This window comes from Macaca fascicularis, chromosome 6 (assembly GCF_037993035.2).
Source record: "Macaca fascicularis isolate 582-1 chromosome 6, T2T-MFA8v1.1".
Taxonomy (NCBI): domain Eukaryota; kingdom Metazoa; phylum Chordata; class Mammalia; order Primates; family Cercopithecidae; genus Macaca; species Macaca fascicularis.
In genome coordinates this window covers 34,730,277-34,748,678 of record NC_088380.1, presented here as the reverse complement: position 1 = coordinate 34,748,678, position 18,402 = coordinate 34,730,277, and the positions used below count along the sequence as shown (strand labels likewise).

General features: G+C 43.5%; 1 long non-coding RNA gene across 1 annotated transcript; it reads right to left on the bottom strand.

Moving 5' to 3' along the window:
• Positions 1 to 866: 866 nt before the first annotated feature.
• Positions 867 to 5,283, bottom strand: LOC135971098 (uncharacterized). Its single transcript, XR_010587182.1, has 3 exons — positions 4,667 to 5,283; positions 3,910 to 4,037; positions 867 to 1,164 (listed from the first exon to the last, which is right to left on the bottom strand). It is a non-coding gene; the product is annotated as an uncharacterized lncRNA (long non-coding RNA).
• Positions 5,284 to 18,402: the final 13,119 nt, after the last annotated feature.

The following is an 18,402-nucleotide window of genomic DNA, read 5'->3' as shown; positions in this document are numbered from 1 at the left end:
TGGAACTCTGACTCAGTACTCTCAAACAAATTGCTTTGCCCTGATTGGTCTTAATCTGTAAACTAAGAATGACAGCACTGTTTAATGGGAAGAGAAAGAAATGCCTCTATTATCACAAAGGTCTACCAATTTTGAGTAGAGCCTTTAATCTCTGTTAACTTCCCTCCCATCAACTGTGAATGGGGAATAGTAATATTACATCCGCTTCCGGTCTGGGGAACTTGCTAATATCCAATGAGAAAACATTCGTGAGAGCCTTTTGGGGAATGAGAAAAGTTGTACAAACATGGGATATTATTAAGCAGGCTCAACAGTCACCATAAATCAGAATGGAGCTTGATGTAGTTTGGCTGTGTCCCCACACAAATCTCATCTTGAATTGTAGTTTTCATAATCCTCATGTGTCATGGGAGAGACCGGTGGGAGGTAATTGAATCATGGAGGTGGTTATCTCCATGCTGTCATCATGATAGTGAATGAATTCTCACAAGATCTGATGGTTTTATAAGGGGCTTTACCAACTCTTTGCTCAGCACTTCTTCCTGCCGCCTTGTGAAGAAGTTACCTTGCTTCCCCTTCCCCTTCCACCGCGATTGTAAGTTTCCTGAGGCCTCCCCAGCCATTCTGAACTGTGAGTCAATTAAACTTCTTTCCTTTATAAATTAGCCAGTATCAGGTATATCTTTATTAGCAGTGAGAGAACGGACTAATACAGAGCTTAAGTCTGCTTTTTCTGTTCTAGGGCTTAGTGCCATCACCCATGCTACTCAGGTTAGAATTTGCTAGGTAAGTAGGAAATAGTGGAGACAAATTTCAAGTGAATGTTAATGACTCAAAAAAGAGATTTTTAGCATTTTCTTACCCATCCCTCCTTTTATTTATTCATTTTTGATGAGAGTTCGGGTTTCCTGGGTCAAAGAAAAAACCAAACAAACAAATTTGGAAACTGTATCCATTCATGGACCTCACATGAAGATGCTGGGGTCAGCTGTGGAGTGAAGCAGATTCTTACAGGAGGTGGCCTGGGGCAGAGTCTCTGCTGTGTTTAGCAGGGTAGGGCTGTGTCCTGGCTTTGGTCTTCATGTGCCCCAGCAAGGAGCCATCTGCACCGTGTCTTCTGTTGATAGTCAGACATTAATCTCTAGCTGGGCAGGGCTCAGGAACCTTGAGGTTAAAAGGAAATGGTTATGAACAAGCCTTTAATCTTTCAAAACGTCATTTCTTTTTTTTTTTTTTTTTGAGATGGAGTCTCGCTCTGTTGCCTAAACTGGAGTGCAGTGGATGATCTCAGCTCACTGCAACTTCCACCTCCCAGATTCAAGCAATTCTTCTGCCTCAGCCTCCCAAGTAGCAGGGATTACAGGCATGCGCCACCACACGTGGCTAATTTTTGTATTTTTAGTAGAGAGGAAGGGGGTTTTGCCATGTTGGCCAGGCTGATCTCGAACTCCTGACCTCAGGTGATCCAACCGCCTCGGCCTTCTGAAGTGCTGGGATTACAGGCATGAGCCACTGTGCCCAGCCCAAAGCTTCATCTTCTAATTCAGGTGAGACACTCAGTCATTTCATCTGGAGTTTAGCTGAGCTATGAATTAGAGAAGGAATTTGGTAAATCTTGCTTTATGTAATTCCTGAAGACACACTATAATGTCATCATGATGCATCTAAGAGCACTGTGAACTCTTCAAGAGTGGCACCACAAAAATTTTATGAAAGGCAAGTCTCTGATCCGTAATGATGTTTTTCTGAAAATGTTCAGGCCCCATCATTCTAAAATCATAGCTACCTCCCGGTTTTAACTTGAGAAAACCTTTCACAAGTGTTTCTTCCTTTGGCCTAAGATGTGTGAACCTTCTTCCCTTCATTGTGGCCCCCAATCCCTTACTTATTCAGAGTCTCTGGCCAGAAAGCAAAGGCTGGATGGTTGTCTTTAAAAGATGTGCAGCAATGTTGTTCCCAGACAGAAGGAGGTCTGGCTGCTTGGTCTCATGGTCCAATAACAAGATGCAGACAGCCTGGGAAATAAGGGAGTTCATTTCTGCAACCAGTTACAGGCAGAAGGTTGGAGTCACCAGACCAACTCAAAGTTTCAAGTTTTTTTCTAGTGCTAATATACATTTTAAGCTCCATGCTGCATGTGGGAGTGCACCTACAAGCAGGGGTGTTTAATTCAATCTCTCTCTAGTGTTTAACTAAGGTCTGGGGTCTGGAAAGCTTTCTCTAGAGTCTTGGAAAGTTGATCTTAAGTGGGTCCTGGTACGAGGTGTATGTGTAAGAATGCTTTTCTTATTTGACCAGACTTTAACGTCTGAGAAAACCTGGGTGGGGTCTTAATGAGTTTGTTTGGGCATTCCAGCCCTTGCACTCAGGCACCAGTTTCTCCAGTTCTTTAACGCTTAACTTATACATTTATCAGAATTATGGCAAAAAGTCAGTAAACATGAACTGTTCTGGTTGCAAATGGAAGCCTGGCCTGCCACAATGTCTTTGAAGGATTATGGGATTTGGGGAAAGGCTGTTTAGTCTTATTTATTTCCATTCGTCCTGCACAGATTAGTTTCTCCAGTGATCTCACAGAAGCCCAAGGCGTTGGATCAAAGTTTTGAGAAGGCGAGGGACAGGTGGGTTTCAGTAGGAAGCAAAGTATCACATGGATGGAGGGTAGAAGCATAAGGAGGCAGCCCTGGATGGGAAGGTGAGGAGGGAACGCCCTGGACTGATGGGAATTCTGAGCAGCCTGATAGTCACAGGCTTGGGAAGGAAGGCAGGCAGGCTCTGAGTGATGAGGTGGCTGTCACAGGTGTTGGGATAAATAAGAAGGTACCCTGGAAACTCCTTGACAAATGTCAAGTTTCTTTTCTTTCAGAAAGAAGTTCAATTTCTTTTCAGAAACTATTGGTATTTTCCCACTGGAACTTTGTTCTCAATGAAAATGCTGCCTGTTTTCCTTAAAGGAACCAAGAGAGGGCGCTGTCGTCCAATGAAAACTACATGAAAAATCTCGCTAAACCAGTTTCTCACTGGGTAATTCTCCCCCTTCCCAACCCAGTCTATGAAAATTCAGCTTTTTGAGGAATCCCAGACTGATTTTTAACCTCCTGATCAGCAGTGGTGGAGATGTTTACAACAGAGTCTCTGCTGAGCACATGCTGTATGGATAGGGTAATTCAAGTCCCACTTGAGCCCAAAAAACACCTTAAGATGACGGTTTGGGCAGCATTGTTATGTTGCACACAAAATGCACTTGGTTCTTGTGTTCAGGAGTTCAAATATGCACACAGGTTCAAGGATGTAAAGGGAATTTTGATAGTGGGGAAATAGAAGGGTGAAGGTTGTGCATTGTAGGATAACAAAGAGAGTGTGTGCATGCACATACACACACACGTATACACATGCACACCCATGCACATGCACACTCACACGCACTGGGATTTTAGATTGGTCAGAATGGGCAGGGACTTTGGTTCACTGCTCACTGCTTCTTCAGCACCTGACATCAGTGCCTGCCACAGAGTAGGTGCCCGTGAATATCTTTGAATTGTAACTGATATGTTCAATATCAAGATTTATGAAAAAGGGCAAAAATTTAATCAACTGGCTGTTTAGCTTATGCAGCACTGAGTAATGTTTAGCTGTTTTAACTGCCTTAAAAAAAAAAACTCAGCTAAATGAATTGACTCTTTGTTTGAAGATCATGCAAATATAGGAAAAACATTAATAAATGTAATGACCAAACATTGCCTGTTTCACCTCAGCTTTCCTGAAAGCCTCTCATTCTTCTCATTCTTCTCTCTTCCTTATGGGTACCCTTGAAGGCCAGTGAATGTGAGCCTTGCCCTGGCTGAGATCATAGCCAGCATCTCCCCGAGGCTGGGGGTGGGAATGTGTGCAGGGCTGGGTTGTGCTCACCTCATGGAGTGACTTCATCGGCTCCTCTGATTAGTCCTTTTCCTTCCTTCTCCCATCCAGAGCAGGTCCCAGCAGGCAGTAGAGTAAGCTCACAATTTCAGACGTGACTTTCTGCATCGGGGTCTTCACTGGAAAATGAGATCTGAATCCAGGACCCTGTCCCTTTCATCCCCAGGGCTCTCTGCTTCTGAGATTCCCACCCTGGTGTGAATCAAATGTCAGGTCATGCTCCTTAGCATGCACCTGCACAGCATCGCCTGGGGCCCTGTAGAAATGCAGATTCTCTGCCTTTCCATAGACACATGGAATAAGAAACTGTTAACCTGCTCAGGGATTACACTCCTTTAATCGCTGCTACTCAGGAGGCTGAAGCAGGAAGATTGCTTGAGCTCAGGAATTCAAGACCAGCCTAGAAAATACAGTGTGACTCAATCTCTAAAAAACATGGAAAAAAGAAAGAAAGAAAAAAAAGAAAGGAAGAAAAGAAGGAAGGAAGGAGGGAAGGAAGGAAGGAAGGAAGGAAGGGAAAGAAAAGAAAGAAAAAGAAAGAAAGAAAGGAAAGAAAGAAAGAAAGAAAGAAAGAAAAAGAAAGGAAGGAAGGAAGGAAAAGAAAGAAAGGAAAGAAAGAAAGGAAGGCCTCAAAAGCCAAGTGCCCTCAGAAGTGCCAGGGAGACCTGTCTCTTCTCCCCTGGGCCCAGCCACCTGCTTTTCCCTCTACTTCTAGCACCAGCCCCCTCCCACTCAGTGGACCACTCACCTCCAACAGAAGTCTTTCTGGAAGCTGTTCTCATGCCCCAAAATCTCCATCTTCAGTTATAAAACACAAGGAACTCTGGGAGTCTTCAACCCCAAAGAGAAAGGCTGGCTACTCTCTTAGGATGGGGTGAGAAAACACACCTCTTAGTCTTTCTCATCTCTTACAATGCAAGCAAAAACCCAAAGCAAACCATGCACACAAAAATCAAAATCTCAATCACTTCACTTGCCACGTTATTATTACTCTTTTAGTTGATAACGCTGAGCTTCTTGGGGTTAAATAGCTGCTATCCGATAAGAACTAAGCTGCTTAAGCCTTTCTCTGAGTGAGTAGAGCTCTGTATCTGAGAGCAGGAGCTTGGGCCAGTCCCTTGGGAACCTTAATGAGGGCTCCAGCCCTGTTGCCATCTAACCTTTAACCTTTAAGAGGAGAAGCCTACACCCCCTTCCTTTTCTAGACAAATCTTCCCCTCCTGAATGATGGAAAACATTGCAGCTGCTACCTCTCCCAGACTCTTCCTACCATCCAGGGCTTAGTCTGAAAGGACACAGGGAAGGAAATGACATTTGCCAGCCACATCGACTGTCTTGGGACACATCGTCTTCCACTGGCTCTTGCCTGGGTGTTTTGAGGAAAAACGTTCATCAGAGGAAAAATACATGCACATGCATGACTGGAGGAGTAGTGAATGGCAAGCTGTCTGCCTCGCTACAATATCCTTCCTTTCCTGAGGAGACAGAAGCAGTACCTTAGGAAAGCCACAGTTTCAAGAAGCTTGTGGAAGTCACAGGTTAATTCCTTTTGCTTTTTTTTTTTTTTTTTAGAGACGGAGTCTCGCTCGGTCGCCCAGGCTTGAGTGCAGTGGCGCGATCTCAGCTCACTGCACCTTTTGCTCATTTTAAAAAATAGTCTCTTGCTAATTCTACTGGCATTTCTGTTATTTCACATAGGTGAAAAATCAAAAAGCCGGCTGAGTGTGGTGTCTCACGCCTATAATCCCAGCACTCTGGGAGGTGGAGGCAGGAGGATCCCTTGAGCCCAGGAGATCAAGGCTGCAGTAAGCCATGATAGCACCATGGCACTCCAGCCTAGGTGACAAAGCAAAACCCTGTCTCAAAAAAAAAAAAAAAAAAAAAGAAAAAAAAATCTTTCCAAAAAAAATCTGTTAATCCCTTGCACCTCTTCAAAGCCATTTCTGCAGCTTTACTTTAGACCTCCAGGGCCTCAGTCCACGTGTCCACTACTATTTCTAAATACATTCCACATCTCCTCTCTCCCTGCTGCAATCCACATTCCAGATGATCCCAGAAGGCTTTATTCCTACACCTCCACTTTCAGAAAGCCTGTCACTGCTCAGGTGGAGGACAAAGGGCTTATGGTTAGGCCTCTAACAGTTTAAACAGAAATTTAATCATGAGGGCATTAGGCTGAGATAGCTCTCCCACCTTGGCTTCCTACCGAAGCAGACTGAATCCCAATGCAAATGGGAAAATAAAACTTAAGCTTAACCCATCAGAAACCGCCCACTAACCTCTAACTAGGGACTGGGCACTTTAGCTCATCAAATACATTTGCTTTGTGTTGCTCTTTTGAACACCTTATCAAAGTAGTCCTCTCGACTCCCCCTCCAGGGGGAGCACTGATTCCTGTGGTTTGGAGCTGGCGGATCTGTGAATCCCTGTCTGCTTAAATAAACTCCTCAGAAGTTTAAGGTGCCTAAGTTTATCTTTTTTTTTTTTTTTTTTTTTTTTTGAGACGGAGTCTCGCTCTGTCGCCCAGGCTGGAGTGCAGTGGCGCGATCTCGGCTCACTGCAAGCTCCGCCTCCCGGGTTCACGCCATTCTCCTACCTCAGCCTCCCGAGTAGCTGGGACTACAGGCGCCCACAACCGCGCCCGGCTGATTTTTTGTATTTTTAGTAGAGACAGGGTTTCACCGTGGTCTCGATCTCCTGACCTTGTGATCCGCCCACCTCGGCCTCCCAAAGTGCTGGGATTACAGGCGTGAGCCACCGCGCCCGGCCCTAAGTTTATCTTTTAATGACATGCTGGCCAAATGAGGTTGTGTGTTGCTTGACGAAACACGCTGGATTCAAGTAAGAAGACTACATCTTTAACTTATTCTGGACCTACTATCCCTATACCTACTCTGCACTGAGTTAATAATGATTTAGGAATGATTTAGTTATGAAATTAACAGCACAACTTTGTTGCATTGCACTTTTCCTATTACAAGCATTTCATTCGTAAAAGGTAAATATTTAAACTGCAGCATTGTATTAATAACCCCATTTTTGCATTTCTCTCTATTTCTAATATACTCATATATATATATTTTATTATTATAAGTTCTGGGATACATGTGCAGAACATGCAGTTTTCTTACATAGGTATACACGTGCCATGGTGGTTTGCTGCACCCATCAACTGGTCACCTACATTAGGTATTTCTCCTAATGTTATCCCTCTCCTAGCCCCCCACCCCCCAACAGGCCCCGGTCTGTGATGTTCCCTTCCCTATGTCCATGAGTTTTCATTGTTCAACTCCAACTTACGAGTGAGAACATGCGGTTTTTGGTTTTCTGTTCTTGTGATAGTTTGCTGAGAATGATGCTTTCCAGCTTCATCCATGTTCCTGCAAAAGACAAGAACTCAACATTTTTAATGGCTGCATTGTATTCCATGGTGTATATGTGCCACATTTTCTTTATCCAGTCTATCATTGATGGGCATTTGGGTTGGCTCCAAGTCTTTCCTATTGTGAACAGTGTTGGAATAAACATATAAGTGCATGTGTCTTAATAGTAGTATATACCCAGTAATAGGATTGCTGGGTCAAATGTTATTTCTGGTTCTAGATCCTTGAGGAATCACCGCACCGTCTTCCACAATGGTTGAACTAATTTACACTCCCACCAACAGTGTAAAGTGTTCCTATTTCTCCACATCCTCTCCAGTATCTGTTCTTTCCTGACTTTTTAATGATTGCCATTCTAACTGATGTGAGATGGTATCTCACTGTGGTTTGATTTGCATTTCTCTAATGACCAGTGATGATGAGCATTTGTTCATGTGTCTGTTGGCTGCATAAATGTCTTCTTTTCAGAAGGGTCTGTTCATATCCTTGGCCCACTTTTTCATGGGGTTGTTTTTTTCTTGTAAATTTATTTAAATTCTTTGTAGATTCTGGATATTAGCCCTTTGTCAGATGGATAGATTGCAAAAATTTTCTCCCATTCTGTAGGTTGCCTGTTCACTCTGATGATAGTTTCTTTTGCTGTGCGGAAGCTCTTTAGTTTAATTAGACCCCATTTGTCAACTTCGGATTTGTTGCCATTGCTTTTGGTGTTTTAGACATGAAGTCTTCACCCATACCTATGTCTTGAATGGTATTGCCTAGGTTTTCTTCTAGGACTTTTATGGTCCTAGGTCTTATGTTTAAGTCTTCAATCCATCTTGAGTTGATTTTTGTATAAGGTGTAAGGAAGGGATCCAGTTTCAGTTTTCCACATATGGTTAGCCAGTTTTCCCAACAAAATTTATTAAATAGGGAATATTTTCCCCATTGCTTGTTTGTGTCAGGTTTGTCAAAGATCAGATGGTTATTGATGTGTGGTGTTATTTCTGAGGCCTCTGTTCTGTTCCATTGGTCTATGTATCTGTTTTGGTACCAGTACCAGTTGCTGTTTTGGTTACTGTAGCCTTGTAGTATAGTTTGAAGTCAGGTAGTATGATGCCTCCAGCTTTGTTCTTCTTGCCCAGGATTGTCTTGGCTATATGGGCTCTTTTTTGGTTCCATATTAAGTTTAAAGTAGTTTTTCCAATTTTGTGAGGAAAGTCAGTGGTAGCTTGATGGGGATAGCTTTGAATGTATAAATTACTTTGGGCAGTATGACCATTTTCACGATATTGATTCTTCCTATCCATGAGCATGGAATGTTTTTCCATTTGTTTGTGTCCTCTCTTATTTCGTTGAGCAGTGGTTTGTAGTTCTCCTTGAAGAAGTCCTTCACATCCCTTCACATCCCTAGGAGCTTGTATTCCTAGGTACTTTATTCTCTTAGTAGTGATTGTGAATGGGAGTTCACTCATGATTTGGCTATTTGTCTGTTATTGGTGTATAGGAATTCTTGTGATTTTTGCACATTGATTTTGTATCTTGAGACGTTGCTGAAGTTGCTTATCAGCTTAAGGAGATTTTGGGCTGAGACGATGGGGTTTTTTAAATATACAATCATGTCATCTGAAAACAGAGACAATTTGACTTCCTATCTTCCTGTATGAATACTCTTTATTTCTTTCTCTTGCCTGATTGCCCTGGCCAGAACTTCCAATACTATGTTGACTAGGAGTGGTGAGAGAGGGCATCCTTGTCTTGTGCTGGTTTTCAAAGGGAATGCTTCCAGTTTTTGCCTATTCAGTATAATATTGGCTGTGGGTTTGTCATGAATAGCTCTTATTATTTTGAGATACGTTCCATTGATATCCAGTTTATTGAGAGTTTTTAGCATGAAGTGGTGTTGAATTTTGTTGAAGGCCTTTTCTGTATGTATTGAGATAATCATGTGGTTTTTGTCATTGGTTCTGTTTATGTGATGGATTATGTTTATTGATTTGCATATGTTGAACCAGCCTTGCATCCCAGAGATGAAGCCAACTTGATTGTGGTGGATAACCTTTTGATGTGCTGCTGGATTTGGTTTGCCAGTATTTTATTGAGGATTTTTGCATTGATGTGCATCAGGGATATTGGCCTGAAATTTTATTTTTTTGTTGTGTCTCTGCCCGGTTTTGGTATCAGGGTGATACTGGCCTCATAAAATGAGTTAGGGAGGATTCCCTATTTTTCTATTGTTTGGAATAGTTTCAGAAGGAAAGCTACCAGCTCCTCTTTGTACCTCTGGTAGAATTAGGCTGTGAGTCTGTCTGGTCCTCGACTTTTTTTGGTTGGTAGGCTATTAATTACTGCCTCAATTTCAGAACTTGTTATTGGTTTATCCAGGGATTCAACTTCTTCCTGGGTTAGACTTGGGAGGGTGTATGTGTCCAGGAATTTATCCATTTCTTCTAGATTTTCTAGTTTATTGGCATAGAGGTGTTTATAGTATTTTCTGATGGTAGTTTGTATTTCTGTAGGATCAGTGGTGATATCCCCTATATCATTTTTTATTGTGTCTCTTTGATTCTTCTCTCTTTTCTTCTTTATTAGTCTTGCTAGCAGACTATCAATTTTGCTGATCTTTTCAAAAAGCCAGCTCCTGGATTCATTGATTTTTTGAAGGGTTTTCCGTGTCTCTGTCTCCTTCAGTTCTGCTCTGATCTTTGTTATTTCCTATCTTCTGCTAGATTTTGAATTTGTTTGCTGTTACTTTTCTAGTTCTTCCAGTTTTGATGTTAGAGTGTCAATTTTAGATCTTTCCTGCTTTCTCTTATGGGTATTTAGTGCTATAAATTTCCCTCTACACACTGCTTTAAAGATGTCCCAGAGATTCTGGTCCATTGTGTCTTTGTTCTCATTGGTTTCAAAGAATATCTTTATTTCTGCCTTCATTTCGTTATTTACCCAGTAGTCATTCAGGAGCAGGTTGTTCAGTTTCCATGTAGTTGTGTGGTTTTAACTGAGTTTCTTAATCCTGAGTTCTAGTTTGATTGCACTGTGGTCTGAGAGACTGTTTGTTATGATTTTCATTCTTTTGAATTTGCTAAGCAGTGTTTTACTTCCAATTATGTGGTCAATATTAGAATAAGTGTGATGAGGTGCTGAGAAGAATGTATATTCTGTTGATTTGGGGTAGAGACTTCTGTAGAGGTCTATGCGGTCTGCTTGGTCCAGAGCTGAGTTCAAGTTCTGAATATCCTTGTTAATTTTCTGTCTCATTGATCTGTCTAATATTGACAGTGGGGTGTTAAAGTCTCCCACTCTTATTGTGTGGGAGTCTAAGTCTCTTTGTAGGTCTCTAAGAACTTGCTTTATGAATCTGGTGCTCTTGTATTGGGTGCATATATATTTAGGACAGTTAGCTCTTCTTGCTGCATGATCCCTTTATCGTTATGTAATGCCCTTCTTTGTCTCTTTTGATCTTTGTTGGTTTCAGGTCTGTTTTATCAGAGATTAGGATAGTCTCCTGCTTTTTTTGTTTGTTTATTTGTTTGTTTTTGCTTTCCATTTGCTTGGTAAATATTCCTCCATCCCTTTATTTTGAGCCTATGTGTGTCTTTGCACATGAGATGGGTCTCCTGAATACAGCACACTGATTGGTCTTGACTTTGTATCCAATTTGCCAGTCTGTGTCTTTTAATTGGGGCATTTAGCCCATTTACATTTAAGGTTAATATGGTTATGTGTGAATGTGATCCTGTCATTATGATGTTAGCTGGTTGTTTTGCCCATTAATTGATGCAGTTTCTTCATAGTGTTGATGGTCCTTACAATTTGGCATGTTTTTACAGTGGCTGTTACTGTTTGTTCCTTTCCATGTTTAGTGCTTCCTTCAGGAGCTCCTGTAAAGCAGGCCTGGTGGTGACAAAATCTCTCAGCATTTGCTTGTCTGTAAAGGATTTTATTTCTCCTTCACTTATGAAGCTTAGTTTGGTTGGATATGAAATTCTGGGTTGAAAATTCTCTTCTTTAAGAATATTGAATACTGGCCCTCACTCTCTTCTGCCTTCCAGGGTTTCTGCAGAAAGATCTGCTGTTAGTCTGATGGGCTTCCCTTTATGGGTAACCTGATGTTTCTCTCTAGCTCCCCCTTAATATTTTTTCCTTCATTTCAACCTTGGTGAATCTGATGATTGTGTGTCTTGAGGTTGCCTTCTTGAGAAGTATCTTTGTGGTGTTCTCTGTATTTCCTGAATTTGAATGTTGGCCTGCCCTGCTAGGTTGGGGAAGTTCTCCTGGATAATATCCTGAAGACTGTTTTCCAGCTTGGTTCCATTCTCCTCATCACTTTCAGATACACTAATCAAACGTAGATTTGGTTTTTTCACACAGTCCCATATTTCTTGGACGATTTGTTGGTTCCTTTTTACTCTTTTTTCTCTAATCTTGTCTTCATGCTTTATTTCATTAAGTTGATTTTCTATCACTGATATCCTTTCTTCCACTTGATCAGTTCAGCTGTTGATACTCGTGTATCCTTCATGAAGTTCTTGTGCTGTGTTTTTCAGCTCCGTCAGGTCATTTATGTTCTCCTCTAAACTGGTTATTGTAGTTAGCAATTCTTCTAACCGTTTTTTTAAGGTTCTTAGCTTCCTTGTATTGGGTTAGAACATGTTCCTTTAGCTCAGAGGAGTTTGTTTTTACCCACCTTGTGAACCCTACTTCTGTCAATTCATCAAACTCATTCTCTGTCCTGTTTTGTTCCCTTGCTGGCAAGGAGTTGTGATCCTTTGGAGAAGAGGCGTTCTGGTTTTTGGAATTTTCAGCCTTTTTGCACTGGTTTCTCCCCATCTTTGTTGATTTATCTGCCTTTGGTCTTTGATGTTGGTGACTTCAGGTGGAGTCTTTGAGTGCATATGCTATTCCTTTCTGTTTGTTAGTTTTCCTTCTGACAGTCAGGTCCCTCTGCTGCTGGTCTGCTGGAGTTTGCTGGAGGTCCACTCCCAACCCTGTTTGCCTGGGTATCACCAGCAGAGCCTGCAGAACAGCAAAGATTGCTGCTTGATCATTCCTCTGGAAACTTTGTCCCAGAGGGGCACCTGCCAGATGCCAGCCAGAGCTCTCCTGTATAAGGTTTCTGTTGGCCTCTACTGGGAGGTGTCTCTCAGTCAAGATACACAGGGGTCAGGGACCCATTTGAGGAGGCAGTCTGTCCCTTAGCAGAGCTCGAATGCTGTGCTGGGAGGTCCACTGCTCTCTTCAGAGCCATCAGGTAGGGACGTTTAGGTCTTCTGAAGTTGTGCCCACAGCCGCCCCTTTCCCCAGGTGCTCTGTCCCAGGGAGATGGGGGTTTTATCTATAAGTCCTGACTGGAGGTGCTGCCTTTTTTTCAGAGATGCCCTGCCCAGAGAAGGGAAATCTGGCAGTCTGGCCACAGCAGCCTTGCTGAGCTGCAGTGGGCTCCACCCAGTTCAAACTTCCCAGCGGCTTTGTTTACACTGTGAGCACACTGTGAGGATAAAACCCCCTAATCAAGCCTCAGCAATGGCAGACGCCCCTCCCCTCACCAAGCTTCAGCATCCCAGGTCGATGTCAGACTGCTGCTGTGCTGGCAGCGAGAATTTCAAGCCAGTGGATCTTAGTTTGCTGAGCTCCATAGGGGTGGGACCTGCTGAGCCAGAACACTTGGCTCCCTGGCTTCAGCACCCCTTTCCAGGGAAGTGAACAGTTCTGTCTCCAGGCACCATCGGGGTATGGAAAAAAAGAACTCTTGCAGCTAGCTCGATGTCTGCCCAAATGGCCACTAAGTTTTGTGCTTGAAACCCAGGGCCCTGGTCAGGTAGGCACCGAAGGGGATCTCCTGGTTTGTGGGTTGCGAAAACCGTGGGACAAGTGCAATATCTGTGCCGGAGTTCCTCAGGCTCAGTCCTTCATGGCTTCCCTTGGGTAGGGGAGAAAATTCTCCCACCCCTTGCACTTCCCAGGTGAGGTGACACTTCACCCTGCTTCGGCTCGCCCTCCATGGGCTGCACCCACTGCAAGCTGTCCCAGGGAGATGAACCGGGTACCTCAGCTGGAAATGCAGAAATCACCTGCCTTCTGCGTCGATCTCACTGGGAGCTGCAGACTGGAGCTCTTCCTATTTGGCCATCTTGCCTTCTCTCTCTAATATACCTATTTTTTAAATTAATTAATTAATTATTGTTATTATTATTTTTGAGACAGGATCTTGCTCTGTCACCTAGGCTGGAGTGCAGTGGCTTAATCTCAGCTCACTGCAATCTTCACCTCCCAGGTTCAAGCAATTCTCATGCCTCAGCCTCCAAAGTAGCTGGGATTATAGGTGCCTGCCACAAGGCCCAGCTAATTTTTGTATTTTTAGTAGAGACGAGGTTTCACCATGTTGTCCAGGCTGGTCTTGAACTCCTGGCCTCAAGAGATCTGCCTGCCCTGGCCTCCCAAAGTGCTGGATTACAGGCATGAGCCAACACACCTGGCCACAATGTATCATTTTGTAATTGATCATTTACAGGTATATTGGTAGGTTAAAGTATTAGAAATAGTATCAGAGTAAACATATCCATACTTTTGATCAGTTTTGCCTAATTGCCTGGCTGTATGCAAGCTTCTCATCACTTCTAAGATACCTGCCCAAAGTGCTCAGAAGTGCACAGATTAAAGGGCCCGATTTGTAATGGCGCTCAATGCTATTTTGTCAAACTAGCGAGGCTGAGAAATCTCCACTTGCCTCCTCCTCCTCCCTGTGTCAGTGGAGAGCTATGGTGGCCACAGCCCCCTGGTCAGGGGCCTTGGTTCAGGAAGTTTCTGGCTGAATCTGAGGCAGTCCTGCCTCTGTGGGCAGCTGGCATTCATCTTGCTTGTTTTCTCCACTTTTAGTCCTTCTTCACTTTCACTTTGGTATCACCCTTGGCAGTCTGCAAAGTGCTTGCAGAGCTCTTCCCCCTTTTTTTATTCTAGAAACAGCCCTGAAAAGGCTGAAACTGACACTCAGGGAAGTTAACTGACTTACTCGGGTTCCCATCAGTGGTAAGCCGCAAAGCAGGTTGGAATCCAGCATCCTAGCTCCAAGCTCAGTGCTCAGTTACTAATAGCAATGGCAATTATTTGTTGAGTACAGTCATGAATCTCCTAACAATGGGGATACCACCTGAGAAATGTGCTGTTTGCCACAGAACACTTACACAAACCTAGATGCTCCAGCGACTACACACCCAGGCTATATGATATAGCCTATTGCTCCCAGGCTGCAAACCTGTACAGCATGTGATGTGGTGGAACACTGAACTGAACACTGTAGGCAATTGTAACACAATGGTTTGTATTTGTGTATCTAAACATTCTAAACATAGAAAGGTATAGTAAGAATATGCTATTATAATCTTATGGGACTATCATTGTATATGTGGTTTGTCAACCAGAATGTAGTTATATAGCACAGGACTGTACTTATGATGTGCCAAGCACAGCTGTCAGCACTAACTCCTTTAATCTTCATATCAACCCTAGAAGGTAAGTTCTCAGGTTATCATGGGTTCCCCAGGAGAGGACCTTGAGACAAGGGTCCAAGTGCAAGTTGTTTCTTAGGAACACAATCTTAGAAAGCAGCCTAGAGAGTGGGGAAGTGAGAGAGGGAAGGGAGAGCTGACACGTGGTGCCAGTTACCCCCCACGGTCATCAGAGAACTTATCTCTGCTGAGAAAACTCTAGAACCAGTGTAGAAAACACACCTCAGATTTACTCACTAGAGGCACTGGACAGCCAGGGCTCTTACACATCAGCCCCATCCAGCATTGTTTGCGGGGAGGCACTGTGCTGTTAGGGGGGTGTAGTGAGGGCAATTGGACAGCCGGCTTTCACACCAGGAGAGCTTTGAACCCGGAAGTTGGGCAGGAGTGTGCAGAAGGGATTAAGGCACCAAATGCAGGTGGTTGCTGATTATGTCTACTGCAGCGTTACTATAAGACCTGTTATATTTTTAGAAATGAAGAAACAGAGACTATACAGTTTATGCCTCTTGCCCATGGTCATGCAGGTAATAAGTGGCAGAGCTGACTTAAGCAGTCTCATCGAGAGCCTGTGCTCCTGGCCACCATGCTGCACCACCCCGGCCCTCACTACCTGACATTGCCTCTTTTTACACCCCAGGCATCCTATGTGATTTTTGTTTCCCACCCTGAAGCTCCTCCCTGAGCCAACTCCTCTGGACTTGGGTGCACCAAGCTCCACGTGGTCCTCAATATATTGGCACCCCCTCTTCCCACTACACAATTCCACTAAACCAGTGGCTCCGTTTTGCATGCATCAGAATCCCCTGGGTGTCTGCTAAATCAGACTGCTGGGACCCTGCCGAAGTGTCTGTCTCACAAAACAAGACACACTGGTTACCAGCCGCAGGGGAGAACTCCAAACACTTTTGCCTATTGACCTTGGCATCAGAGTCACCAAGGAAAACAGTGCTGTCAAGCACTGAAAGGGATGATGCTTTGCTTAGGTAGAGAAGACACAGAATAAGACCAGCTCCAATAGTGTGGTCAGCATAGACAGGGTAATTTACCTATGCACACTCCTCTTGCCCTCTAGAGAAATAATCCAATATTTCTCTCTCGAGTCTGAAATACTGAAAGCTGGGGGGTGTCTAGGGCCCTTGAGACACATCCATTGAGTCTGGACGGTCTCCCCACGCAATGCATGAGGTGATAGGCATGAAACAGGCTGTGTGGCTCTTTCTCTCTCTGTAAGGAAGTACCCAAGGCCCCTTCTCATGCAGCCCCACGTGGGTGGAAAGACCGTACTGCTGAGATTTCCTTTTCCCCTTTCCCGACAGTTTATCTTTCCTTTCTCTCTCTCCCTTCCTGCCTGCTTGCTTTCTTTTTTTCTTTCTTTCTTTCTTTCTTTCTTTCTTTCTTTCTTTCTTTCTTTCTTTCTTTCTTTCTTTCTTTCTTTCTTTCTTTCTTTCTTTCTTTCTTTCTTTCTTTCTTTCTTTCTTTCTTTCAGATGGAGTTTTGCTCTTGTCACACAGGCTGGAGTGCAATGGCATGATCTTGGCTGACTGCAACCTCTGCCTCCTGTATTCAAGTGATTCTCCTGCCTCAGCCTCTCGAGTAGCTGGGATTACAGGTGCCTGCCATCACGTCCAGCTATTTTTTTTTTTTTTTTTTTTTTTGGTAGAGACAGAGTTTCACCATGTTGGCCAGGCTTGTCTCGAACTCCTGACCTCAGGTGATCCACCTGCCTCAGTCTTTCTTTCTTTTTTTTTTTTTTTTTTTTGCTTTGTTTTGTTTGAGACAGAATCTTGCACTGTTGCCCAGGCTGGAGTGCAGTGGTGCGATCTCGGCTCACTGCAAGCTCCGCCTCCCAGGTTCACGCCATTCTCCTGCCTCAGCTTCCTGAGTAGCTGAGAGTACAGGTGCCCACCACCATGCCCAGCTAATTTTTTTTTTTTTGTATTTTTAGTAGAGACGGGGTTTCACCATGTTAGCCAGGATGGTCTCGATCTCCTGACCTTGTGATCCACCCGCCTCAGCCTCCCAAAGTGCTGGGATTACAAGCAAGAGCCACTGCGGATGCCTTTCTAAAACGGGAGGCCTGTGCCCTGCTGCCACACAGCCTGCTAAGACAAGTGATGAGATTTCTGAAGGAGTCAAGTGTGGAAGCAACAGAAGAAAGCTAAGAGCAGTGGCCCTGGAGGGAAAACATTCCTACTTATTTGTTTGGCTGAAAATGAAGTGAAAATGAAGTCACCTGACTTTTCTGATTTTAAATGGAGACCATAAGCAGGAGCACCCCAGTAGTGACCAGGAAGGAAATGTGTCCAGAGTTTGTGTTTTCTAACTGTAAGCTTTTTGGATTCTTGTATGGTCCTAGGAAGGGGAAAGGATTCCTAAAATATGACTGTGGTTACTTTTTCCACTACCTTTAAACAAATAAGGAAACATGATACTGACTTTCGCTTTAGCGTTCTAAGACTAAATTCATACCTGAAATATTGAGAACACACAATTACAGTTTTTATGGAGTCTGAAGCTTGCTAAACTTGGAGGGCCTTCTTTAAGAAAAATAATATATGGCTATGGATACACAATTATGCATGGAAGTGATTATTCAGAATAAGAGCAGAAATCACAATAAAACGATAAAAATTTTAAAAATCTGACTGTATTAGCTTCCTGTGGCTACTGTAATGAACTATGACAAACTTGGTGGCTTAAACACCAGAAATTTATTATTTTCAGTTCTGGAGGCCAGAAGTCTGAGATCAAGTTTTTTTTTTTTTTCTTTTTCATATGGAGTCTTGCTCTGTCATCCAGGCTGGATTGCAGTGGCACAATCTTGACTCTCTAAGACCTCCACCTCCTGAGTTCGAGTGATTCTCCTGCCTCAGCCTCCAGAGTAGCTGGGAATACAGGCACCTGTCATCATGCCCAGCTAATTTTTTTTTTTGTATTTTTGTAGAGATGGGGTTTCGCCATATTGGCCACTCTGGTCTTGAACTCCTGACCTCAGGTGATCTGCCCACCTCTGCCTCCCAAAGTGCTGGGATTACAGGCTTGAGCCACCATGGCCAGCCGAGATCAAGTTGTCATTGGCAGGGCTGCACTCCCTCCAAAGGCTGTAGGAGACAACTTTTCTTTGCTTCTTCCAGCTTCTGGGTGCTTCCCCAGCATGCCTTGGCGTGCCTTGGCTTGTGGCTGCATTACTCCAGTCTCTGCCTCTGTGGTCAAATTACCTCCTCCTGGTCTGTGTATCTCCTTGTGTGTCTATTATAAGGACAGTTATCATTGGATTTAGGGCCCTCCTGGATGATCGGGGATGATCTCATCTCCAGATCCTTAATTACACTGCAAAGTCCCTTTTGCCAAATAAGATAACATTCACCATTTCCAAGTATTAGGACTTGGATACATCTTTTGGGAGGTCACCATTCAACACACTACACTGATAAATACCACTGTTAAAAAAAATATGAATTGAGAGTCCATTCAGCTGAGATGGCCTCCAGGGCCTTGAGTTCCTATGTAAACAAACTGAAACCCAACTCAATTTAAACAGTAAAATGAAACTTAAACTTAACCAATTAGAAACTGCCAACTAACCACTAATTAGAGAACTCATCAATCAG